Raw genomic sequence first — 27332 nt, 5'->3', positions numbered from 1 at the left:
GTCAATGATATTCAGATGTCCTGGTAACAGTGAACAAGTTTTCAAGTGAAGCGAACAACTTAACAAAAGGTGATGCCCTTCAGTCAGTTCACAAAGTTACCTCATACTTCCTCTTTCATTTATGATTCTGCTACTAAGCCTGGAACCTGTGGTCTACATTTTGATGGCATTTTCCAGCCAATTGTGAAATCTGGCACATTGCTGTGTCGAAGGGAAGAGGTGAGGTCTCAAGCAGAGTGTGTGACCTGGAGACCTCACCTATCAAAGCACTGAGCAAAATTGCCACTTGGTAGTGAAGGTAAAAGTAGAATGGTATGCCATTCGATCTTCTCTTAGCAACTAAGAGGGCGGGATCATGTACAGTTATAGGTTTGAAGACACGAAAGACAACTAATTTGGCTGATCATATTCGCAAAGGAGCAGTTAAAAATACATCAATCTAATGGATGGGGTTTCTTTGATTGGATTCATTTAAGTCTTGGAAGCTGGGGTTACTTAATACAGTGTTACAAGTCATATTATTCACACTAATCTGCTTTATCACAATTTACATTCTTTTAATTCACTTATAGGCAATCATCACCAGAATAGTTCAAACTCCTACTAATCTGCCTAACCATGACATAATCTTATGAATACTTTGAAGAATATATATGCTTTTTGATAATTCATAATCCAAGTAGTTTTTTGATTACTTATACATAATGTAAATACCACACAATTTTTCTTCTACTGAATTTTCAAATGTAATGATTCTAAACGGGGTGCGGGGAAATTATTGGATCTGACCAATCTTTATTGTCATTTTTTTGAAGTTTAAAAATAAACTATCTATTTACACTTTAAGTGGCCTTTATATACATAACAATTTGGTATGCCTCTATTGGCTATACAAAGTATAATTCTAGAGTTTCTTTGTTCTTTGACTAAGTGGCAAGTAATTTATCATTGAATCTAAATCTGTCTGGTTTAGTATCACTGGGATATGTCATGCAAGTTGCCATCTTTGCGGCAGCAACACACTGCAATACTTAACAATAGAAAAAATGTTAATTACAATAGATATTAAATAGTTAAATTTAATAAGCAATGCAAAAATAGAAATAAAGAAGTCAGGAGGTAGTGCTTAAGGGTTCAATGTCCATTTAGAAATGGAAGAGCCAAAGAAGCTTTTCTGAAACTTTGAGTGTGTGCCTTCAGGCATCTGTACCTCCTGGGTGATGGAGGTCTTGATAATGGATGCCGCCTTCTTGAGGCATTGCTCCTTGATGATGTCCTGGATACTACAGAGACTAGTGCCCATGACGGAACTGACTAAATTTACAACTCTCTGCAGCTTATTTTCCTGTGCAGTAACCACCCGCCCCTCCATACAAGACGGTGATGCAGCCAATTAGAATGCTCTGCACAGTACATTTGTAGAAGTTTGAAAGTGTCTTTGGTAACATACCAAATCTCCTGAAATGTCAAATGAAATATAGCTGCTGTCGTGCCTTCGTTGTAGCTGCATCGTTGCAATGGGCCCAGGATCCTCAAAGATACTGGACACCCAGGAAAACGAACTTGCTCACTCTTTCCACTTCTGATCCCCTTATGAGGGATCATGTGTTGCCCCTCAACTAGCTGATCTATCTCACTCCTGTATTCTCTCTTGTCCCCATCTGAAATTCTGCCAACAAAGTTGTATTGTTAGCAAATTTATAGATGGCATTTGAGCTGTGACTAGCTACATAGTCATGGGTGTAGAGAGAATAGAGCAGCGGGCTAAGCACACTTCCCTAAGGTATACCAGTGTTGACTGTCAGCGAGGTGGAAATGTCAGTTCCAATCCACACAGATTGTGGTCTTCCGGTGAGGAAGTTGAGGATCCGGTTGCAGAGGGAGGCACATAGGCCCAAGTTCTGGAGCTTTTCAATCAGAACTATATGAATAATTATGCTAAACACTGCAGTATAACCAATAAACAGCATTCTTAAACAAGTATTTATATTGTCCAGATGATCCAAGGTCGCAAGAAGAGCCAATGAGATTACATCCGCCACAGACCTAGTGTGGCAATAGGCAAAGTGCAGTGGGTTCAGCTCCTTGCTGAGAGAGGAATTAATTCTAGCCATAACCAACCTCTCCTAGCACTTCATCACTATAGATGTGAATGCTACTGGATGACAGTTGTTAAGACAGCTCACCCTACTTTACTTGGGCACCAGAATAATTGTTGCCCTTTTGCAGCAGGTGGGAACTTCCAAATGCAGCAATGAGAGATTGAACACCCTTGCCAGTTGGTTAGCACAGATTTCCACCGGGCCTATCGCCTTACAAGGGTTAATTGGTTGATTCTATGGCAGTATTAAATAAGTACTTCCTAAGTGGTTGTCTTTCTTTTGTGGAATTTTTATTATCGTTTGTGTATAAAGTTTTATGCTAAGCAGTTCTGTTCCTGTTCTCTTAGTTTTATCAACTCTTTAACAAAACAAATTGCGAAGCAGCAAGATTTAATGCCTCATTCATGACTTCTAAAGAAAGCTTGGATTTAAACACCAGAATTCAACAGGCCCAGCACAAGCCTGGGCAACAGCACCTGACTTGCCTGAGTATGTTTCAGCATTCTGGACTCACTACTGAATTCCACAGCTTCTGGTCACTTGATTTCTCCTATCACTTTCAATCAGTTGTCCATGTGTGACACAATGACACAATCCTGTTCTGGATTTCACAACTCCTACGTTCTTTCTGCTAATTTCCCCACTCTCAAACTGCTCCCATTCACTTATTAACCAGATAACCCTGGTTACAGCTTATCCATTACAGTCAACCTGATGTGACCCTATGAAAGTTGCTCCCAGGTACTTCCTGCAGATTTTCCCTTTCATAGTTGGGATAAAAGGCCTTCTACTTGAAACTTTAACTGCGTTTCTGATTAAAGGAAGACCATACACGCTCCACATAAACAGCACCAAAGCTCTGGATTGGAATTATTAGAAAGCTGCTCTAGTAACTGTGCCTCCCCATGTCTATTTTTTTTATAGTTCTTCATCTCTGATTCTAAATTCTGGAACTCCCCAAAAGTACTGTAACAGCACAATCATCAGACTGACCACAATGGTTCAAGCAGTAACCCACCAGCTTCTTCTTTAAGGCATTAAGGGATGGACAATAAATTCCAACCTTACCAGCAATGCTTAGAAATTGAATAATGAATAAAAACATAAAAACACTTTTCTCAAGCAGTAAAGATACAGTGGAAAATGTTATGACATTATTACCTCACTAAAGCTTCAAGAAGTTCCAACAATGTTGTTCAGAAGTCGAATCTCTTCTTCCTTCCACTCCAACACCTCCCACCTACCAAATTTAAAGAATTGTGTTAATTAGAATATTGATTTAAAAACAGATTAAGATTCATTTTGAGAAGAAAGTATTTAGGAATTCTACTCCTGAAAATGCCAGTTAAGATCCATATTATCAGTGTTTTGAAACAAAGTCACAGATTACATAAAATCACACTTCATATTTAGAAAATTTTACTATAAAAATGTATTTCTGTCCTTAGTTATAACCTAAAGTGTGTTCACATTCAATTTATTTTGAGTCACTAATTCAAGAACCCCCCCCCCCAAACCTTACCATTAGAAACAAATGTTGTAAACAACCAAGGAATCATCCTGCTGAGATTTTTCAGCATTTTCTATTTTTATTTCAGAGTTCCAGTATTAGGAGTGCACCGCAACAATTTTTGCTCTGACTAATCACTCACAAAAATGAATTCCAGACCATAACCTTTGGCTGAGTGAAAAAAATCCTAATGTCACCTCCAGGCAAATCTTTGTTATAGAACATAAATACTACAATGGTCGTTCACATCATAGGGTTACCTGGACGAAGCAAGAAAGGTGAAAATAGTAAGCATAGAAAGAAGTACTACATTAGAGATGAATGAATCTGAAATGTATTAACGGAACGGTATTATCCATGAGCAGTGCTAACCCAATAATAACCGTGCAATTTATGAATAACTTACTCAGTAATTTATTTGAAACAAATCAAAAACATCACAGAAATACGTAAGATTTGGAGCAAAACTGGTTTATTTTATACGTCAGGTAAAGCTCCAACTCAGTGAAATAATGTCCAAAGCGCCCCCCCCCCCCCCCACACACCACACTAAAGATCTTTAGCAGCCGAGATGTCTTCAGGGATTCCCTGATCCTCCCCAAAAGCACCGATGAAAGCCTCCGGTGGTTAACGCCAATCTCGGACAAAGAAAAGATGAAGTTCACGCCACCCAATTAAACCACACAACAAATCTCTGCTTTCTGCAGAGGCGCCGGCCTCGCCAATTACCTGCTTGAAAGGGAGTTACGGGAGGCACACTGGGGCCCCGGGCCTTCTCCCCTAGCAAAGCGGAGGCTGGCGCTGCGAGCTCGGTTGCTGGACTCTCTCTCACTGCCGTTCGCCGGCCACTTGCTGTGCACAAACACGAACGAACGCCAGGTTTTCGCGGCGCCTGTAACCACGGGGCAGGGAAGGGGGTTACCTGGTTCTATCGTCGTCCTGGCAACATTTGAAACGAGACACGCGTCGCCTGGCAGCTCAGTGACGTCACAACATTAAAGGCCGCTCGCTCCATCCCCGTCTTCGATTTTTGGCTGGAGCGGGAGCGAGTGCAACCGCCTTTGCTCGGCCACTGCGGCCGCGCCGAGTAAATCCGGCCTTTCACTTTGGTCTGTCTGCAGATCATGAAGTGATGTGAAAGAACTGCAACCTCTTATTTCAGCAGACCAGATTTAAAATCGTGCATCACCGCAGACCCTACGTATCAGAAAATACAGGTTTCATTCATTTCCTTCTTTTACAATTTTTTTAACCTTTTCATCTAAGTGAACTGAATTCATCAACTGTACATATTTTTTAGAGAGTGGGAAACAACGAAACGTCAAATCATAAAATTAAAAAAATGTTAACAGGGAATAATTTCCACTATCCACTACGCACCCCAATGACTGAGGATGGCCCTAAGTATATCAGTGCCACCGAATCAGAGACCACGGCTTGTACCTATGGTACCCTGTCACATACAGAGGAGTGGAGATGCTTTTTGCCTTAAAGTATCTTAACCACATCTGGGTAGGTGATATGTTAGATCTATGAGATACTGAGAAATTCCTTTGTAATGCATGATGTCTGCATTGGCAACGTTCTTTCACTTATTTTATGTGTCATCATACTCACCCTTAGTAATGCTATTTAATGGAGACACTACAAAAATTCAGCATCTTTGTGACTTTTACTTCTTAGGCACTGTAAGATATCTTAGTTTCTTTCCTTAACCCAGTGCTAGCAGAGCAGCTCCTGTAAATACTAGTCCTGGCACATAAGTACAGTGACCCTCTTGTCCAGCTTGTCCTCCATATGTACCAGAGGATGGTATTCCGAAGGAACTTTAGAATTATAAACTAAAAACCCAAGGGCAAATATTGGAAATAAGAAAAGAGAAGGCAATGTTGGAAATGCTCAGTGACTCCTGTGATAGCAGGAAGATTACAGTTAATGCGACACCTTCCAGATATTTAGTGTTTCCTTTTCTCTTTAGAAATAGGGTGAGAGGAATGGCAAATATGCAACAGAAAATTAAAAAGATGTGGACTTAGAACCATCCTCTAAGAGTGAAAATTCTCAATATACTAGAAAAAAGATGTTATCAGAGAGAATGTGTTCAGTCCCTTTAAAGGGGCCAGCAAAGAGTATTTGATGCTTTTTATGCAATCATGATGTACACAGCGATTCGTTAATTGTTACCCTATTCTCCACAAACATTTATTGTTTCCATTGACATTACAGTGGTGTGGCATTTAATACCTATAAATCAGTAATGGTAGAAAATGGCACAAATGGTGCCAAATAGGCCTAGTATTTTCAAGGCAGTAGAAATTAATGGACAGGTCAAAAGAACATGTAATTTTCCTAAATTAGATTCAGTATTTGAATCACTTCTTAAATATAAAACAAAACCAACCTATTGCTCATGTCTGTAATTAAAACAACCCACTGTCTACTCCGCAGAGACAACATGTTATTGAAAATCCAAAAACAGACATTTTATTCTGTTTATGAATCCTTGTTGCAAGAAGCTTACAATTATTTACTGTTGCTCCCCTGAAAAATGCCACATACCTGTATCAAAGAGAGTTAGTCAAATCTGCCAAATAAAGACCATGTGCCAAAGATGATAGATCTTCAGTAACTGCCTAAGCAAAGTGTTACATTTATTTATTTATTAGGATTATAGCATTGCTGCCAAGGCAGGTTGTACTTGAGAGACCACAAGACCATCAGACTATTAGACATAGGAGCAGAATTAGACCATTCAACCCATCAAGTTTGCTTCGCCATTCCATCATGATCATTCCAGATCCCACCCAACCCCATACACCTGCCTTCTTGTCACATCCTTTGATGCCCTGGCCAATCAGGAAACGATCAACTTCTGCCTTAAATACCTGCACGGACTTGGCCTCCACCAGAGTCTGTGGCAGAACATTCCACAGATTTACTACACTCTGGCTAAAATAATTCCTCCTTAGTTCTGTCCTAAAAGGTTGCCATTCAATTTTGAGGCTGTGCTCTTTAGTTCCGGATACCCCCACCATAGGAAACATCCTCTCCACATCCACCCTATCTGGTCCTTTCAACATTCAGTAGATTTCAATGAGGTACCCCCACCTTCTTCTAAATTCCAGTGAGTACAGGCCCAAAGCTGCCAAATATTGCTCATATGTTCACCCCTTCATTCCCATAATCACCCTCGTGAGCCTCCTCTGGACTCTCTCCAATGACAACACATCCTTTCTGAGATATGGGGCCCAAAACTGTTGACAATACTCCAAATGCGGCCTGACTAGTGTAAGAGAGGGTGGTGTTGAGCTGCATTCTTGAACTGCTGAAGATATTTTTGTGAAGGTACCCCAAAGAACCCTGTTACATAGGGATTCCAGGTTTGTAGTGAGGAATGATGAAAGAATGGATGGATAGAGTACTTCTAAATCAGGATGTTGTGTGACCTGAGGGGAACATGCAAGAAGTGGTGTTTCCATGCACTTAACGCCCTGTTCTTCTTGGGCGTATAGATAAATAAAGATAATAGACTTGGGTCATTAAACTAATTGTCCACGCTCTGTTGCACCTGGTTTCTTTGGCAGTGTAATAAATACTGTCTTTAAAAGATCTTCTGATTCTTTGCCACTGTTGCATATTCTATTCAATAAGATTGTTAATTGCTCTACACCAAAATCTTCTAGCGCTTCAAACAGTTCAACTGGAATGTTATCTGGTCCTGATAATTTCCCCTTTTGCATTTTCTTCATAGCACTTCTTTCAGTATTACTGGGCCCTCATTATCATTGCCAATATCAAAGTTGTCCTCTCGGTCTTTGTCGTCGTATAGGTCTTTGATGTATTCTGACCAACTTTGCAGTATTTTTCCTTTTTCTATAATTGTAGAGCCGTCTTTTGCTTTTATACATCCTGTTGTTGCCCCGCTTTTCTTCTTTGATCTCATCGTGCATACATTTGCTGTTGTTGGTCTTCTGCAATTGTTCTATTAACTCACATTTGTCCTTAAGCCACTTTTCTTTTGCTTCCTTGCACTTGGTTGTTATCTGTGCATGCAAGGATATGTAGGCTTCTTCGTTTTCCTTACATTTTCTTCTTTGTGATGACAGAGTGTGGACAACACAGAGTTTAATGAGCCACCTCACAAAAATTCTACTTAGAATCATCATGCTCAGAATAAGAAACAAAATTAAACCAGAGATCAGTGAAGAACAGTGCAGTTTTGTCAAAGGCAAGGGAACATCAAATGCCTCTCATATTTCCAGGAATATTATTGAAAGGTCAATAGAAGTACAAGACCTAAACTTCTGTTTCATTGACTACACAAAAGCCTTTGACACAGTGAAACACCAAGTCATCATGAAAATGCTTAAAAAATTAATATCAACGGAAAGGATCCAAGAGTAATCAGGAATCGCTACTGGCAACAAAGTGCAGCCATATGGATAGACAATGAGACTGGTGAATATCAGCCAATAAAGCAAGGAGTCAGACAGGGTTGTGTTCTATCACCAGACCCGTTCTCCCTGTACAGTGAAAACATCACGAGAACCATACAAGAACTACCTGGAATAAGTGTAGGAGGATACTATATCGACAACCTCCACTACGCGCATGATACAGTACTGATAGCAAACAGTGAAGTAAATTTACAGAAACCAGTATCTACCATCAACACAGGGAGAGAAAGACTTGGCCTAACCTTAAACAAAAAGAAAAATGAAGTAATGGTAATATCAAAGAAACCTGATATCCAAAACTGTAGGATCGTGTTGGGAAATGAAATCCTGAAACAAGTTCACAACTTCAAGTACCTTGGATCATGGGTAACATCTGATGGCAAATGTGAAATAGACATAAAAGCAAGAATAGCAATGGCAAGAACAGCATTTACAGAAATGAGAAACATCCTAACGAACAGGAAAACATCTGCCTTAGAACTCTCAGCTGCTACCTTCTTCCCATATTGATGTATGGCTGCGCGTCATGGACCATCACAAATGCAATGGAAAAAAGAATCGACGCAGCAGAAATGTGGTTCCTCAGAAGAATGCTATGCATATCACATACGGACAGGACAACCAACAAAGAAGTTCTACAGAGAACAAAACAAAATGTACATTACTTAAAAAAACCAGAAAACAGCAATCAAAATTCATTGGACACATCATGCGAAGAGAGACATTAGAACATTTTGTTACAACTGGAAGGAAAAAGAAGCAAAGGCAGAGAGAGAATGAGAATGATAGATGGATTAACATCATGGTTAGAAATGGGGAGGCAACAACTACAATTCGGAGGGTCAGGGACCATGATGGATGGAGAGACATGATCACCCACGCCAAACAGCAAGGAACCCGAAGAAGAATAGACTTGGGAGCAGCTTAGGAAAGTAAATGCATGTTTTTGATAGCGCACATTATGTTACAGTAAACAGTGATGGGGAGAATACATTTTTAAGGTGGTTGGATAGGATAACGATTAAGCAAGTTGATTTATCTTGAATGCTGTTGATCTTCACTCAACTAGGCAAGCAGAGAGTATTCCATCATGTTATTGACTTGTTGCTTTAGATGGTGGAACACCTTAAGGTGTTAGAGGTAAATTGTTCACAACAAGATATCAAGTCTTTGACCAGCCTCTGTGTTTATGAGGTTGGTCCAGTTGCCATTCTGGTCATTGATGACCCCCAGGTTGTTGATGGTGGTGAACTGATAATGCTATTGAATGTTGTGTAACTGAGTTTTCCTGATGGAAGTAACATTTCCCTAGCACATTATGGTGCAAATATTGTCTGCCACTTATGATGGCTCAGGTCATTCTGGATTTAGGTGTGGACCGCTTCATTTTAACAGTAACTTATCATCAAACAATATCCTTACTTCTGACCTTAATGTGGAAGGAAGGTCACTGATAAAACAGCTGATGATGTTTGACCCTGAGGAAATCCTGTAATGATGTCGTTGGGCTGGCTTGATTGACTTCCAAAACTATGATTATCTCCTTTGTGTAATGTACAACTCTGTCCATTGGAGTGCTTTCCTGTTTGGCCCCTTTGTCAAAGGTTGCCATGATGTCAAGGTCAGACACATTCACCTTCTGTTTGCAACTCGCTTGGACCACGCTTGGACCAAGGCTGTGATTGGACCAAGATCACGCTTGGACCAAGGCTGTGATGTGCTCTGCAGCCCAGTGGCCCTTTGGGTACCCAACATTAGCACTGATGCTCAATCACCACTTTATAATTCTGTTTTTGACACCATCTATTACTTTGTTGATGTCTGAGTGTAAACTAATCAGATTGGGTGGATTAAATTTGTCCTATGTTTTGTGAACATAATATATCTGGATAATTTTCACATTGTTCAGTAATCCTGTACTGTATCTATACTAGAATATCCTGATTTCAGCCATCATTGTATTCAAATTCAAGCCATCTTCTTTTGTTAGCAGTTTACATGCTCACAAAAAGTCATTATCAGATGCTGCAGCATTACACAGCTTTAATATTGTTGCTTAGCTATGTCTGATTGCTCTGTTAATCCATTCAGTCTCTGCCCAGATGTCATATTAGCACTGACATTAAAAATTTAATTCAAGATGCCTGCCTGATACAAGCATCTCCCTGTATATTTAAACTAGATTCACTGGCTTAAATAATCAAATGAACCACTGAAATGGAGCTTCACAATTGATCACTGTAGAAATGCAGTGAGAGACAATATCTATCCAAAGCGTTATTGGTTGATTTGCTAGGCAGATATTTAGATTAAGGCACTAATTGGGCAGAAGGTGACAATGTTGTTATTGCAAAACAGACACACAGCATGCCTCAACTGTCCATTCAGCACCATATTATAAACACACAAGCAGATGGGGAATAAATAGTATATTCTACTCCAAAACAATAACAATGCCATCATATTATCTTTAAAAACACATGTTTATTAATGCCATTGAATGGAGGACACCTAATGCTTTTATACATTCTGGTTTACAAGTACGCTCAAACATTGGTCAATAGAGCTCACAGTTGTATGATGTTATCTTTTGTTTATAATGTTCCTCATGGGAAGTTTTGATGAAGTTAGTTACATCCATTTTCCCACATACAAAATTGAACAGCCAGCTGGGAATAAAACAATGTGCTTTATGTTAAAAGTTCAAAGCTAAGTAATAATTGTTCTAGTTTCTTCACAGTAAAACATACACGTAAAGAAACTGAATACAACATTTGCAGTGTTAGAAATGTTTTTAACTACAATGCGTTTTTATATATCGTGCAGATTACTGACAACTCAAAAAGACAATTACAACTTACTAAATAAAACTGATAAGAAAGTTACTTACAGAATGCAACATTTGATACTTCAGTAATAAGATATAGTTACTAGAAATTAAACCAGCAAGATATTTGTGAAAATAATCAAATATAGCTTCTGAATAAAGAAATGACCCTGACAGTATGTTAATGCAATACATCAATTTTACATTTCAGATGTAAACAAATTTTCAACGGTATGTTCAACTGTGTTGTAATAAACAAATAAAAAATCTTTTTTCCCAAGTCTTGTTAAGACAGATTTTAGTTATTTAAAAATAGTTGGTCACAATGTTTAGATTATTTTAAAAATTACATTTGAATTATATACAGTAAATGTTTCATTGCAATTACCCACTGTGCAATATTTTATTCAAACTATCTAGCAATCTTGTAAGGGAATAACAAATACATACAGAAGCAGCATATTTTATTATTAATCTTTATTTCTGTAAATCTTGTTTTGGTATCAAAGTGCTTGTAATCAGATGACTGATTTTTCCTGTTCTGTCATTTGAGCTGCCATTGTTGAACAAGATGTCTTAATCTTCAAATAATTTGCAACCCTAAAAAAAAAATCCACATTGTAAATGAATAAAATTAAGAAACCAAAATGCAATAAAATTATATTATAATTTTACTAAGTACCATAGCATTTGGAAGAGCATGTCTATGTTTGTGTGAGAATTAGTCATAACTTATAACCTGCAAGGTATTGAAAACATCATTTATTGATTTCACTAGCCCATTTAGGAGTGGTTCTTTGAGACCACAAGAAAAGCAATGGAAATGCACTTTTTGATCTACTGAGCCTGCTCTGCCCTTTAATAGGATTAAGGCTGATTTGACATTCTACAAGTCCATTTTCCCACACTATACCCAGATTCCTTGATTCTTTTACTGAGCTAACCCAGCTTTGAATACATTCCAGGATTCAACCACCACTGTTTTCTGGAGCAAAGAATTTCAAAGACTCACAACATTTTCTCACAACACAAGTTCTTCCTCTTCTTGGTCTTAAATGAGACTATGTTCTCCATCCTAGACTCTCTTACAAAGGAAAAATATTTTATAACTTTTTATCATTCTTCAGTTAGATCATCCCTCATTATTTTAAATTCCATTGAGTATTTGACCTAGCCTGACAACCTTTCCTCAAAGGATTATCACCCCCATACACATAGGATCATCCCAGTCACTGTTCCCTCTAAGCTGCATGGGTGCATGGCCACACAGTAACTGAAATGCTCCCACACACATAGCTCTTGTTGCTGTACAGCTATAATTTTCTTAACATTTAGCAATTTATGTGCCGAGCAGCTTCCAGGCCATGTAAAAATTTCCTGCTCAGAGTAATGGTTGGCCCACACAGATGTTAAAAAAAATTAGAGGTAATGTTGACCTCAGTAAACCTTTTCTAAACTGCCTCCAATTATAATATATCTTGGCATGAATAAGAGAAGCAAAATACTCAATAATATAACTAGTTCTTCATTAAAATTATATAACACTTCATTTCTGTTATACTCCAACCATCCTAAAATAATAGTCAGCGTCATTAACCACCTGCCTTTTGTGTTTCTGTAATGAGAATCCCTCAGTATTGCAACTTCCTGCAGTCTCTCTCTATTTAAATCAAAATCAGTTTTATCACTCGTCCTTCAAAAGTGAACAAGTTATCTTCCATCATATATTTTCTTTGCTATATTTTGTATTCTCAATCAGTCTGGCGTAAGATCTCACCTAGTCCCTCAACACCAGCTCCATAGCAAAGAAAGCCCAGCAGAGTCTCTACTTTCAGCAAAGGCTGAGGGAAGTCCACCCCCCACCCCCCACCCCCCATCCTCATCACATTCTACAGGGGTTGTCTTGAGAGCATCCTGAGCAGCTGTATCACTGCCTGGTTCAGAAATTGCACCATCTCGGATTGCAAGACCCTGCAGCGGATAGTGAGGTCAGCTGGGAAGATAATCGGGGTCTCTCTTCCCACCATTACGGACATTTATACTACACACTGCATCCACAAAGCAAACCGCATTTTTAAGGACCCACGCACCCCTCATACAATCTCTTCTCCCTCCTGCTGTCTGGGAAAAGGCACCAAAGCATTTGGGCTCTCACGACCAGACTACGTAACAGTTTATTCCCCCAAGCTATCAGACTCCTCAATACTGGAAATCTGGACTGACACCTTGCCCTATTGTTCTGCTTATTATTTATTGTAATGCCTGTACTGTTCTGTGCACTTTATGCAGTCCTGGGTAGGTCTGTAGTCTAGTGTAGTTTTTTTTCTCTTTTTTTACGTAGTTCAATCTAATTTTTGTACTGTGTCATGTAACACCCTGGTCCTGAAAAAACATTGTCTCATTTTTACTATGTACTGTACCAGCAGTTAAGGTTGAAATGACAATAAAAGTGACTTGAATTGACTTGATCAATATTTCCATGCAAATTGTTTACATCTAGAAAGTAAAGGCACCTATATTAGACTATTGCTTATTCACTACAGCTCCGCCTTTAATCCTATAATTACAACCAAATTCTAAGACCTAGGAGTCAGTATCTCCCCTTGCTACTAGATGCTCAATTTCCTGACCAGCAGAGCACAATCAATAGGATAGCCAATAATACCTTTACCACAATCATTGTCAGCACAAGGTTGCATCATCAGCACTCTACTCTACTTCCTGTTCGCTCATGCCTCTGTGACCAGAATCTGCTCCAACTCCACCTACAAGCTTGCTCTGTAGTGCTTGTTTCTCAAATGATGGTGAGTTTGAGTACAGGAAGGAGATAGCTCAGTAAAATGGTGTAATGACAATAACACTTTCCTCAAAGTCAGCAAAACAAACGAGCTGCTCATTGACTTCAGCTGGGGTTGGGGTGGGTGCACATGCTTTTGAAACAACAGATATAGGCTCTTACTGTTCAAGACAGTTTATTTCCATGACTAGTCTTAATGTGCTTAACATGAGATAAAAGCCAGATGTGTTTTAGAGATGACATGGGAGGGAAAAAAATATTTTTCTCAGAATTAAAGCAACATCCTCATTTGGAAATGAGTGTCACAACCCTAATGCAAAAAAAAATCATAAGTCTTTGATGTCTTCCATAGAGCACATCATCAGTTTATGTGAGAATTGTTTTGCTGATTTAACATGCCCAGAATACCTTGGCGGCTGTAGCTGAGCACAATATTTTGTGGCTAATAATTTGCAATCAGCCGCAAGCCAATGCTATTTCCTCCTACCTGCAAAAAAGCTCAACCTCACTGATCTACGATTTCTGTGCAAAGACTTCCCTTTTCTCTGCACCTGCTGATGTGAAAATGTCTGTTCATTTGTATCTCTGGTACCCAGTAGTTGTGGCATCATCAAGCTGGCTGACATATTAAAAATTCTTACATGCATCAAACCAAAGTAAAAATGTTTCATATATATATTATATATATATACACACACACAGACAAAATGCCCAATATAGATACAAACATATGTAAGTGATTAAAGTGGAAGCCAAAGTATCATTTAAAAAACAATTAAAGTATGTGCTAAAGTATGTGAACACAGTGTGTTCAGTTGCTGGATGGAGTTGCTAATGGGGATGAGTCAAAAAGAATGGAAACAGTCCCCTCAGACCAACTGGTCCTTACCAGCCAGGATGCTCATCCAAGCCCATCCCATATGCCTGCAGTTGGCCCATATACTTTGAAGCTCTTCCCATCAGTGTACCTCTCCAAATGTCTTTTTGAAATTGTATTGTATATGCCTCAACCACTTCCTCAGGCAGCTAATTCCATATTCTGTACATACCTACCAGGCTATAAAAATGTTGCCTAGCAAATTCCTATTAAATCCTTCCCTTCTCACCTTTGACTCTATCGTTTATCTAAGCCCCTCATGACTTTACACACTTGTGTTTGTGCAGCTATTTTTCAAATATTTAAAAGGATGCACACGGAATGCCGTTAACTGGCGTGTTCACATATTGATGAGAGAGAGAGAGAGAGAAAGAGAGGGGGGAAAGGAGAGAGAAATGGGGATAGAGGAGAGAGAGAGAGAGAGAGAGAGAGGGGGGGGAGGGAAGAGGGGAGGGGGAGAGAAAGGAGAGAAAAAGAGCAAGGGAGGTAGAGAGAGACAGAGAGGGGGAGAGGGAGGGGCAGAGACAGAGACAGAAGGGAGAGGGGTAGGAGAATGGGGGATGAGAAGAGGGAGAGATGAAATGTCAGAAAGAAATGTGGTTTTGTTAATGGTAGAAATTGGACTGTAATGAAAATCCATAGACGATCCATCTATTTTGGAGTTCAATGTAAAGGATAAAATAAAGTTAGTCCCTTCTGACCAACACGGACAGAGGCCTTAACTTTCCAATAAAAATATGTTTTAGTGTGAGTGATCCACACTGATCATAGACGTCACTTGCAAAAACTAATTTTCCAGTAAAAAAAACAGTGAGTTGCATGGAATCTGCTTATTCCTGTGTTTTAGATGGTATTTACCTGTGCAAGGAACAAAAACGTTGCTCCATGTAAGTGAATTTCTGTTCTATAATGCTTGATTTAAAATCCCTTAAATTTTTAATATTCAGAAAGGAAATTACACTGTGCAAACATAAAATTAATGTTTTATTGCCTTAGAGGTTGCTAAAAAGACATTACAGCTTAGTTCACTATTAAAAACTCACTTAGACCTTGTTTAACCAAGCATAAGTTATTCAGTAAATGTTACAGTGAGATTTGTTTGCTAAAAGTTTATGTTTGCATTTGTCCGATTAATTTCATCCTTACTGCATACAGCACAATGTGCAAAGGCAAAGCAAATCTCTAATAGAAATTTTTCAATTCAACATTATTATGTATGCATGAAAACCATACTTGGTTTAAATTCATAGAGCAGTAGCAATGAACATCAATGACATTGCTAACATTTCTGTCCCAAATCAAGGCCATTATGAAACTTGATACCTTCCTTCCAAATACTTAAACCATTAAGAGATAGTGATGGAAGATTAATGCAGGTTCTTTCTACAATGTGCTTTAGATTCCTTAAGTTGTTCAGTTGTTGCAGACATTACTGGCAGACCAAGATTTATTTTCAAAGATGATTAATAATCTCTCCAAGCTGAATGACTTGCTATTTCTAATTGCTTTAAAACTCAACCACTTTGGTCAGTCTATGGTCACATGCATATCATACTGAATAATAATCTCAGGTATCCTTCCCAATGGTATTATTTAGCTTACATGCCCTCCATTATGGATATTATAATTTTAATACTAGCTTATTTAACTTCTTGAATTATATTCCCCATGAATTGAACTGAGTAAAAAGGAAGAACATTGGTGCATCTGCCTAAGTATTTTCATATAGCAATCCAGGCGCTCCATTTTTTATTAAAATTGATTTTCTTTTGCACTGGAATTTAAGTTTCCCATCTCTTTGGATCAATAGACTGGTCCTCTGAATACTTGTCCAAGAAACATTCACTAGAATCAAGCCAGGATCTTTTGCACCAACAAAGGAATGGAAGGCCAAAGAGGATCGATGAAAACTCTTATGGCTTTCATTGGAGAAAGGAGCCTTCTGTGCGACTCATTCCCTATTACTAGTAATGGTGAGGGCTTTCTTTGAATGGAATGTAGTGGTTATCTTCCTGACTTCTTAGACATAGTCACTGAATACAGGGGAATAATGATGGATGATCCATCCATGACCCCTTCAGGTATAAATTGACCAGGTAGAAGAAATAAGCCCATAGAATAAAGCTCCAAAATCCAGCCTTCAATCAGCTTCAGAGGTTAGGAAACCAAGAGCTTATCTTCAGCATGCAAGTCTTTGATAATCAAAACCACACCTGATGTAAGGATATTTTTCTCATCAGCAACTATATTTTCAAAAAGGAAATAGATTTTGTACTGGCTTAACAATTCTTTGCCAGAAGTTAGGCTCACCCCAACATTTTAGTACAGGTTTAGAATATATAAATAACAGCAAACGAAGCAACTTCCTCATTGAGTATAGTGAAGGTCAGTGGGAATTCCAAAGAAATTTTTTTAATATCTAACTAACTTGCATCAATAAAAAGTTGAGCATTTTGGGAAGTTAACCGGGTCAAGACATAAAACAGAGAAACACAGGGCCCTGGCAAGCGCGATTAAATAGCAAGCCCCTGTTGTACACATATATAGTACAGTGAAGTCACAAAGCAAGTAGAGAGAGTGATGAAGAAGCCACATGGTAAGCTTACTTTCATCAGCTGAGGCTTTAAGTTTAGCATTTATGGTGTCACAGTGGTACAAGTCTTTGGTTTCACTGCACTTGGAATATTGTGTGCTGTTCTGGTTGCAATGCTATCAGAAGGAGGTTGCAGGAAAATGATTCACAGGAATGTTGGTGGTACTGTAGGGCTTGAGTGATCAGTAAATATTGGATAGGTTGGGGTGTTTTCCCTGGAGTGTAGGAGGTTGATAAATGACCTTAAAGAGGTTTATAAAATTATGAGGGGCATAATAAAATGGAATGTCAGTCATTTTCCCTTTGTAGGAGAGGGAAAGCTAGAGGGCATAGGTTTAAGATGAGAGAGGTTGGATGTAAAGGTGATCCCAGATGGTGGTGGATAGGAAATAAGCTGCCAGAGGATTTGGTAGAAACAGCTGCAATGACAACATTTAAAAGACAGGTACATGGATAAAAAAAGTCTAGAGGGATACAGGCCCAATGCAGGCAATTGGGATTAACCTACATTGGCGTCTTAGTTGGCATGAATGAGTTGAGCCAATTAGCCTTTTTCCACACTGTTCAACTCTACATAAAGATACTAATACAAATCACACATAAAATTATGGAATGGGCACTGGCAGAAAGGCAACAGTAACTCAAAACACTATCTTATGCATTACATTTTTATTTGCCTACTTAGCTTTGAGACATTACTGAGGCAAAGGTGCTGATGATGTAAGTGGAGTGTGGGGGCAGCACAGAAGCAATAGGTAAATGGCCAGACATGGGAATCCTGCGCAGTGACATGCTCTTTCTTTGGATTAGTTGTGATCTATTACTTGGCCTATGCGATAAAAGAGAAGTAATAACTACATTAGTTTTCTTTGGGGGGGGGGGAGTGGCTGGGTCTAAGGTCCAAAGCACCTTTCTATAGAGAACATCCAGCACCTTTTTCTTCACTGTTCAGTGTGCCTTTAGCTTCATTGAGACATGGAAATAAGATGGCGCGACGCAGCTTGCAGCGGCCACTCCTGAACTGATTATCTGTTATTTGTGAAGTAGGGTGCAGTGCACAATCATAATCGATTGAAAATGGATGTGGGAGCACAGAGGAACATCTGGAAATCTCCAGAAAGACCTTCTTCATTGCTGCTGCTTCTGTGAGGTCTGGGATTCTGCTGGGAAGAACAGGCTCCCAGTTCTCGGGGTCGCGTTGCCGATGGCTGTTGGCAGGGCCGTCTTAATACGCTTGGCAGAGGATGGTGCTCGGAGAAGCTGTGCCAGAGGGGATGGTCAGAGGTTCGACGGACTTGGAATCCGCTGTGGTTAGATTGCTTTTGGTGTGTGCTGTGTCTGCGAGGCTGGGTTCGACGGAGCTTTTGGTGTGTGCTGCGTCTGCGAGGCTGAGTGGGGCAGCGCTGTGGAAGTCCATAGCGGAGGTATTCTCTTCTGCCGCCGGCGTGGGCTGGCAAGTCTGTCGGGACCCTGGGGACTTGTGGAAACTGTGTGGTGGTTTCTTTTTGCACTTATAGTCCTTTAACATCTTTGGTCTTTTTTTTACTGTGTCCATAGTCTTTTTTTTAATCAATTATGCTATTGTTTGCACTGTTGTAACTATATGTTGTAACAATGTGGTTTTGTGCAGGTCTTGTAGCTTTAGTTTTTGGTCTTGTTTGTCTGGTGGATTTGGAGCTCCTTTCCGGGGAACGCGCTAGTCGGTAGCGTGATATTAATACGCAGCAGCCCCTCCGGACTCTGGATTGAGGATTGCCAAATGTTATGTGGATTTTCTAGTGTAGTCATGTGCTTTTGTGATATCATTCTGGAGGAACGTCGTCTCATTTTTTAAACTGCATTGCATTTGTGGTTTCTAAATGACAATAAACTGAATCTGAATCTGAATCTGAATTGGGGGTTAGATAGCCGATTTCTACCATATTGTCATGTGACTACATACTTCAATAGTATGTCTGTCATGTGAGTTGTGAACTGCAGAAGTTAAAAGGAAATAAGTTTTTAAAGAGACATGGCTGTATTACTGAGATAGTTCACTGAGTGTGTGGTCTGGTTATGTGTGCAGTGTATAGAAGTAGTTCAGATACTCTATGAGTTCTACACATGCAATTGCTGATAGAAGGCTACATTTATTACATAAAATTAAAAGAATGAGTGAGACGGTGGAATCTATTTTACACTGTTGCCAAGTCTGGGATGTTCACTTGTGGGTGTGATTTCATTCATTTCCTGTTACTTGATTTCAGCTCTGGGGACCATCTTGCCACACATTGCAGAGCACATGTCTGTTCCTCAACACCTCCCCTGCAAGCATACAAGGGTCTCCACCTACAAAGAGTGGGTCACATTCTCTCTTTTGCACAACTTCCTTTCCAGCTATCAGAAATCAACAAGCAAATAAGACTTCCTACAGGTGTCTTTCGATCTGACATCTAATAATGAAGAAATGAGAGCTGAAGTGTAGTATAGCATGAAAATAACTGTGCAGCCTAATGCATGGCAACAAGCTAAGTGTTGTGCGCATGTGCTTTAGAACTAAGATCACAGTTAAACACGGTGTCCAGCTGCAAAAGCATGAATTCTAGACCACCACATATAATGTAGAACAAGTTGTACAATCACTGAGATTTTTATCTGAGCCTGCTTTTGTTTGTTTGTTTGTTCACAGCATTTGGGCATTGTTAGTGAGGCTAGCATGTATTATCCACCACAAATGCATTCTAATACAAATAGTTTCCCAGGCCATTTCAGTGGGCAACTGAGTATCAATCACATTGGAGGGTCTAACAACTAAAGTAGAATGGGTGAGGGCAATGTATTTCCTTTCCTGAAATGCATCAGTGAACAAAGTGACTTTTATTACAAACTATTCGTTACCATCATCATTACTGATAGTACCTTATGATACCAGATTTATTCTAAGCACTTTTAAAGAAACACTGAAACAATATAATCATATAGTACTAAGTTCATCACCTCTACCAGTGTTTCTCTCCCACGTGAAACATTTTCTTACTTTAACCCTTCCTCCCCACCCACTGTGTGTAACATTCATGTATTGCCTAATTCATTCTTCAATTGATGTGGACCCTGCTTGTATGGGGCCCATAGACAGCCAATTAGCCATGGAGCCCAGAATCATCAAGCAGAAGAAAAGTAATACCATACCAATAAACTGTGATTAGAAGTAAGTGCTGTACCTAAATTACTGCACGCACTGCTCACTTTATGAGACCCAGTCCAAAATAATTGTTGTTTTTCACTTTTACTGTATTTTCACACTGAAATAAATTGTTTTGCCTTCCAAAAATACCATTGAATTTACATTCAGTTATTTTCAGTGTTTAGACCTTCTGCAAATATTAAAATACACTTTTCTGAAGCCTCAGAAGCTGCAATGAGACTGCAGGTGGTGGGAGTGCAGCTGTTCAGTAACTGGACCTGCCATTCATCGGGCCTGTACTAATACTTGAGATGCTGCAGTTCAAGTCCCACCTTGGCAAAAGTGAAACTTAAAACTCAGTTAATATCCTAGACTTTTTAAGCAAGGTAGTTATTAGAAAGGCGGGTCACAATATGGCCAGAATATCATGAAGTCCTATTTGTTTCACTCATGCCTTTTACTGTAGGAAACCTATGATACAATATATGACTCCAAACCCAATGCAGAAGTAGGCAAGCAAGGCACTTATGGCCATTATGCCAAAAAAAAAACAAGAACAAAATCAGACCCAGATATCAAATTTAGACAAGACAAAGATTCTCCCAATACAGACTAACTTGTGAACTGCTCCTCATAAACATCTGGGGGTCTTGTGTCTACGCTGGAAAAGCTGTCACACAGACTAGCTTTTTGAAAGTCCAACTGAAGTTAGTAAACAATACTTTACTGCTGAGGTAGATTTATGTTCTTCTTGTCCTCGTCAAAAAAATTTATATCAATTTCTCATTGTTACTCTCTCTTAATCTTAAGAGAAATTAATCTCTAAAATCTTAATGCTTTTAAGATTGGAGAGGAGTTTAAAGGAAAAGTCGGTTAATTTTTTTTTTGAAATGGAGGAATTAGTATATACCTGGAATGCGTTAACAGAATTGTGGAAGCAAGCAGTTTGGTAAAGTTTAAGAGGGTTTTAGATAGACATATGACCATGATGATAAAAAGGAGGAGGTGGAGGACATTGAGTATAATATAAATTGCCATCAAGATCAGCACGAAGTTCTGGAGCCAATGGCCTGTCCCATGCCATACTGTTCTGTGTTCTGTCATCTAACTCTTCTGTTCCCTTGATGGATCCTTTTGTTTCCACCTCATGGGATAAGTTAACTATAAACAATTACAAACCCATAGGCTTCCACAACTACCTTCACTAAACTTCCTCCCACCTTATTCAAACAAGGACTCCATTCAATTCCCTCAGTTCCCCTGTCCCTGATAGTCATATTCCAAGGATAAGACTTTCCATAGAGGCTCCCTGCTATTTGTTTCAGTTTGTTCTGCGCTAACTGGCTGTTGCATATACTGCATTAACATAATGACTACCCTTCAAAAGTACATCGACTGCAGTACGTAATGTGGCAATCTGAACTCAAGAGTTTTGCTATAGGAATGCAAAACGTTATTATCTGTTGTTTCTTTGGTGGAAAAAGCGGAGAAAGACTGAGGAGCAGGGTTGATACGAAGAACAGAAACACATTGGTGGAGTGGAAGGGAGGGGCCAGCAACTGGTGGTTGAGCAGTGACTGGGGAGGCACCAAGATAAATGAGGAGGAGGAAAAAGATTTATTTATTCTGGTGTCTGCACCTCACCACGTGGGAAGTACAGAGGCCAAAATTATTCACTGCATTATCATTATGGCTTCATTTAGTGCATGGAAACCTTGAGCAAATGTTCATGGTTCAGCAGTCTTAACCATTCAATCTGTGCAAAGCCATTTTATTTTTGTTGTCTTCCAGCTACTGAAAAAGGATTCAGACTATTTCCTAAAGCCTTTGAAAGTCATCTTCAGAATAGTACTTCTATTATCTGTGTAGATATATCAGCCACCTATTTTGCAGGTTACTTTTCAACAGCTTCTGTATATAAATGTCCAGTAGTCTCCCTGGGACGCTTTCTGCCCCCACCTCTAATGGGCTAGGGAGTGTTTCTGGTGCCAAACTTCAGTCTGTTTGCAGATTTTACTGAGTGCGTGGCTTTGACAGCAGGCTGCTGTTTATGTACTGAGTGTTTCTGCCAGCTTCCTGTTGTTGTATGTTGTGCCTGGATAAGTTCAGTTGCGTTTTTGCTAGCTGCTTGGACACTGAATGGTAGACCAACTGCAGTATGGTTGGTTGGTTACTCTTGCTGATCTACATTAGCTCAGCTAATCTGTAGGATTAGTGATTAGTAATTAGTAATTAATGAATCACCATGGGAGCCAGCTGTTGCACGTTTCAATTGTACACAATGTTTTTAAAATATTATGACATGTTTAATTAGATCTATTTAGAAATATACCTACAACAAACACCACAAGAAATACCTACCTAAGTATTTTGGTATATGTATTCTTCCCAAGAGCCAAACACTTTCCACAGAAAGAAAAATATTGCCAAAAGATTACAGATGTATCACATTTGAGGAAATGCCCAATTTCTGAGAACTGCACATTGCATGTGGTTAGTATTAATAACCATCACTCAAAATATAAGCAGAAAGCATTGGAAATACTCAGCAGGTCCAACCAAGTCAAAGAGAAACAGAGTTAACATTTCTGGTCGATGACACTACATCAGAATTGGGAAAAAAAATGAATGAAGCTTGTACAGTTGTAGGGAGTGTGGGGAGTGGGATGTCTAAAATAGGGTAAAACTGGGTTGCCCATAGGGATAAGCTGCAAAAAGAGGATAAGTGGTTGATGAGCGAATAGGTGCAATTAGAGAGTGACAGCATAGAACAAAGAATGTAGGAGTTGTAAAATGAAGAGAACAAAGACATTCTAATACATTGAGAATGAATTTGAGGTCCACCGTTGGTTGGGGTCAACCATGGATGTTGCACCCCAGCTGTCCGCATGATATGCAAGCCAGGGCAGCACAATATGAAGAGCAAGATGTTGCTCATGTACCAAGCTCCCCCCCCCCCCCCCCCCACCAATGCAGCTGATGCATCCAAAGGGACAGAAGAGACCAATACAGGAGTTAACAGTCAGCGTTGAACTCAATGTAGGACTGCCTCAGGGACTCCAGCTCTGTATTTTTCTACAGGGTTTACTTCCAAAGCCTTCTCCATGAGTAGGTATAGCTGCAAGGCAATGAAAGTGGAGAACTGATACAGTCAGTGAAATCTACTGTTGCAATGAAGCCCAATACCATGCTTGAGAGATATCTCTTCATCTTCCACCTAGGTATACTGCAGCCTTCTGGACTCTATATTAATTCTACCTCTTCAGATAACTTTATATTTATATCCATGTCACTTATCCATCTCTGATAGTGGCTCAGTTTGTTTATTTTTTTAATCTTTTCTTTATTTCTTATCTTGTATTTATTGAGGACATGCCCAGCCTGATCTGCTCTGCATTTTGAAACTTTCACAATCATTCATCTCGGTTCTCACTTTCAACTGCATACATTTACTCATTTTCTAGATAACCTAACTTTATAGTTTATTGCCCTGGACTCTATGGTTTTATTCCTTATCAACTCTTTTCATCTTTTTCTCCCTGCAGCTTAATAAGTTTATGTTAACTTTTTCTCAGCTCTGATGAAGGTTCCTAACCTGAAACTCTTACAATGGGCGTAACCTGTTCTAATGAGTACTTCCAGCATTCACGGTTTTATTTTATACTTCCAAAATTTACAGTTTTTCAAATTTTCATCCAAATCCCATTACATTCTGATAACAGCAGATGCAATTCCGAAGAGAATGTGGCACCAGAAACAAAGACAAAATCTGGTGCTGAAAAATACTTAAAACTATCTCCATAAGAATCAATAGGAACACAACATATGCAGAATCTCTCTCTGGGTTAGATAATAATCTGCTATTCAATTCTTCCTATGGAAGTGCATGAGCTCATGTTAAACTCCAAATAACTTTAACAATCAAAATAGGCCCAAGCCCCTAGTTATTCCCCTTTCTGAGTTTCTTAAGTGATTTTACAGAATTTCCATCAATATATCTATCAACCTAAATTAGCTTCAGACAGGCAGGCAATTGTGCATTCAACTTGTTGGGACTTCTGTACTGGGGCTTTCTAAAGAGGTGTGCACTGAATTTCTCAGACTATATACCAGTTAGATTTTCTCTCCAAATGTTCCTTTCTGTTGTTTGTGTGAGTTTTAGACCTCTTAACAAAAAATAATCAGTATCTGCGAAATAGAGTATTCATTTCCAACTATCCATATAATTTCTTTTCTCATTTCATGGCTCTAGTATAATAGAGGTATCATGCTTGGCCATTAGGATTGTTCTTTTAAGTTAGGATAACCAACAGAATTGTACAAGAAATGCAATTGCAGTTAACTTGTTAGATTCAAATTTATTTCTGCTCCTTCTGCAATTTATCACAGCACCAAAAAAAGGTGCTTTTTCAATTACTTCCAAGTGTGTTTATTCAGAAGTCTATTGGTTTTGCATGTTAGGTTATCATTATTAATTCCTTTGGAATATGCAAATTAATTCAGAAGTAATTTAATTTTCACTTGTACTCACTTCCCCTAATCAAAGTTGTTAAAGCATCAAGAAAGCCACCCAGAAGAAAAGAACGTATTGGTTAAAAATGATGAAAATTTTGGGTGAGCTCTGAAACATTCTCCCCCATCAATCATGGCAGTCTCTACTAGGAAAAGTGACAGAAAAAGACCACAACAATAGTCAAAGTTGGAAGAGTCAGATTTCCATGTGAAGACTGATGACATGCCTTATCTTATATAGATCTCAGTGAAAGTAGACATTAATTCAGAGTAATGATGCAACTTCCTGGTGTCTGATCTGCAGCCAGATATTAGCGACCATGCAATAAAACTTCAATAATTAACTCTCTGACTGGTCAGAAATCCAAATAGTTCAGCATCTAGCTCACTGAGTAATGCATGTCACACAAAAGAGATGCTTCTGGATTTTGGAAGGTGCAGGCTTTTCTGTGGAGAGAGTTAACAGCAGCAAGTTTCTAACAGATGATCTTACCTGCACCCTAAACCACCCCTCCAATCAATTTTTACAGTAGCACCATTGAGAGTGGGCTGACCAGCTGCATCATCATCTGTGATGGAAACTGCAAGGCATCTCACTGCAAGACTCTACAAAGGACTGCAATGACTGTTGAGAGGATCATTAGGATCTCTTTTCCACCCATCTGAGGTATTTACCAGGAGTGCTTGTGTACGCAGGGCACTTAGCATTGTTAATGATCCCTCCCATTCATCAATCTCATTGACCCCCTACCATCAGGCGGGAGGTATAGCATTAGGACAAGCATTGTTAGGATGACAAACGAAAATTTCCCCCAAGACGTAGGACTACTGAACACCCTGCCGCCACTCAGGTCTCAGCACAAACTGTACAAAGCACCAGTCGTGTTATACTGTTTATCTTTTAATTTGTGTCATAAATGTACCTTGTTATTTGTTAATTCATCTGTGGTAATATTACTTCATGTGTTGTGTGTGAGTTATATGTACTGTGTTGTGCACCTTGATCTGGAGGAACATTGTTTCGTTTGGTGGTAGACACGTATACAGTTGATATGACCACTTGAACAGGAACCTGAACTTTCAACACACTGGAGTCCCAGTTTCCACCTCCGTTTAACACTGACAATTAATCAGTCTGCGCTTCAGTTGAAACACTGTGTCAGATACTGATACAAGATTTGACCCAAAATGTCAACAATAGCATTCAAAGAAGCAGTACACATCAACAATTGTTGGTTAAGAAAAATTCAAATCATTAGAAAGAAGTGGCAGAAGACCAGAAGATGTAGAATCCATGTGGGAAGAGTTAAGAAACTGCAAGGGTAAAATTACCCTGACGGGAGTTATAAACAGGCTTCCGAACAGTAGCCAGGGTGTACAAGTTACACAGGGAGATAGAAACGTGATGTAAAAGCGCAATGTTACAAGGCTGCTAAACAAGATAAGAACTCATGGTATTACAGGAAAGACACTAGCATGGACAGAATATTAGTTCTCTTGCAGAAGGCAAAGACTGAGAATAAGGGGGCTGTTTTCTAATTGGCTGCCAGTTACTAATGGTGTTCTGTAGGGGCTCAGTATTCGGTTTTCTACTTCTCACATTATATGTTAATGATCTAGGTGATGGAACTGTTGGCATTGTGGCCAAGTTTGCAGATGTACACAGATAGGAGGGGTGGGCTGTGTTGTGGAAGCAGGAGTCTGCAAAAGGATTTGAACAGATTAGGAGATTGGGCAAAGAAGTGCCAGATAGAATACATTGTTGGAATATTTATGTCATGTGCTTTGGTAGAAATAATAAAAGCAGAGACTATTTTGAAATGAGGAGTGAAATCAGAAATCAGAGGTGTGAAGCGACTTGGGAGTCCTCATGCAAGATTAACTAAATTTTATCTTGCAGATTGAATTGGTAGTAAGAAAGGCAAATGCAATATAATTGTGAGAAAACTAGTATATAAAATCAAGGATGTAATGCTGAGACTCTATAAGGCATTGGTCAGACCACATCTGAAGTATAGTGAGCAGTTTTGGGCCCCCTATCTAAGAAAGTGTGTGCTGGTGTTGGAGAGAGTCCAGAGAAAGTTTAGAAGAATAATCTCTGGTGTGAAAGGGTTAACATAGAAGAAACATTTGTAGGCCTGTACTCAAAATAACACAAAAGAACTGAGAAACATGGAAGGGATCTCATTGAAATCCACCAAATATTTAAAGTAGTATACAGAGTGGATGTCAAGATGATGTTCCAATAGTGGGAGACCTTAGATTCAGAGGACACAGCCTTACAATAGAAAATTGTCCCTTTTGTATAGAGATAAGAAGGAATTCCTTTAGCAAAAAGGGTTCTGAATCTATGGTATTTATTGCCTCAGATGGCTATGGAAGCAAAGTTACTGGGTGTACTTAAAACAGAGGTTGATAGGTTCTCAATTAGTAAAGGAAGAAGGCAGGAGAATGGGACTGAGAGTGAAAATTAATCAGCCATGATGGAATGGCA

At 39.2% G+C, this 27332-nt stretch overlaps 2 protein-coding genes across 4 annotated transcripts in view; both read right to left on the bottom strand.

Moving 5' to 3' along the window:
• The window catches only part of arl13b (ADP-ribosylation factor-like 13b), a 69120-nt gene extending 63872 nt beyond the window's left edge, over nt 1-5248 (bottom strand). The window contains exons 1-2 of one of the 3 annotated variants that reach the window (XM_059968207.1): nt 4342-5248; nt 3264-3342 (exon numbers count right to left, since the gene is read on the bottom strand). The gene's annotated coding sequence lies outside the window, so the exon portion shown is untranslated. The remainder of the gene's footprint in view (nt 1-3263; nt 3343-4341) is intronic. The other 2 variants (XM_059968208.1, XM_059968209.1) reach the window with 2 other exon arrangements.
• A 361-nt stretch (nt 5249-5609) lies between these two features.
• LOC132393225 (OX-2 membrane glycoprotein-like) overlaps nt 5610-27332 on the bottom strand; it is a 53387-nt gene continuing 31664 nt past the window's right edge. The window contains exon 5 of the mRNA XM_059968210.1: nt 5610-11496. The gene's annotated coding sequence lies outside the window, so the exon portion shown is untranslated. The remainder of the gene's footprint in view (nt 11497-27332) is intronic.

The sequence above is a fragment of the Hypanus sabinus genome, chromosome 4 (genome assembly GCF_030144855.1).
Source record: "Hypanus sabinus isolate sHypSab1 chromosome 4, sHypSab1.hap1, whole genome shotgun sequence".
Taxonomy (NCBI): Eukaryota; Metazoa; Chordata; class Chondrichthyes; order Myliobatiformes; family Dasyatidae; genus Hypanus; species Hypanus sabinus.
Note: the sequence above shows the minus strand (reverse complement) of the source record. Positions and strands in the feature narration are given on the sequence as shown.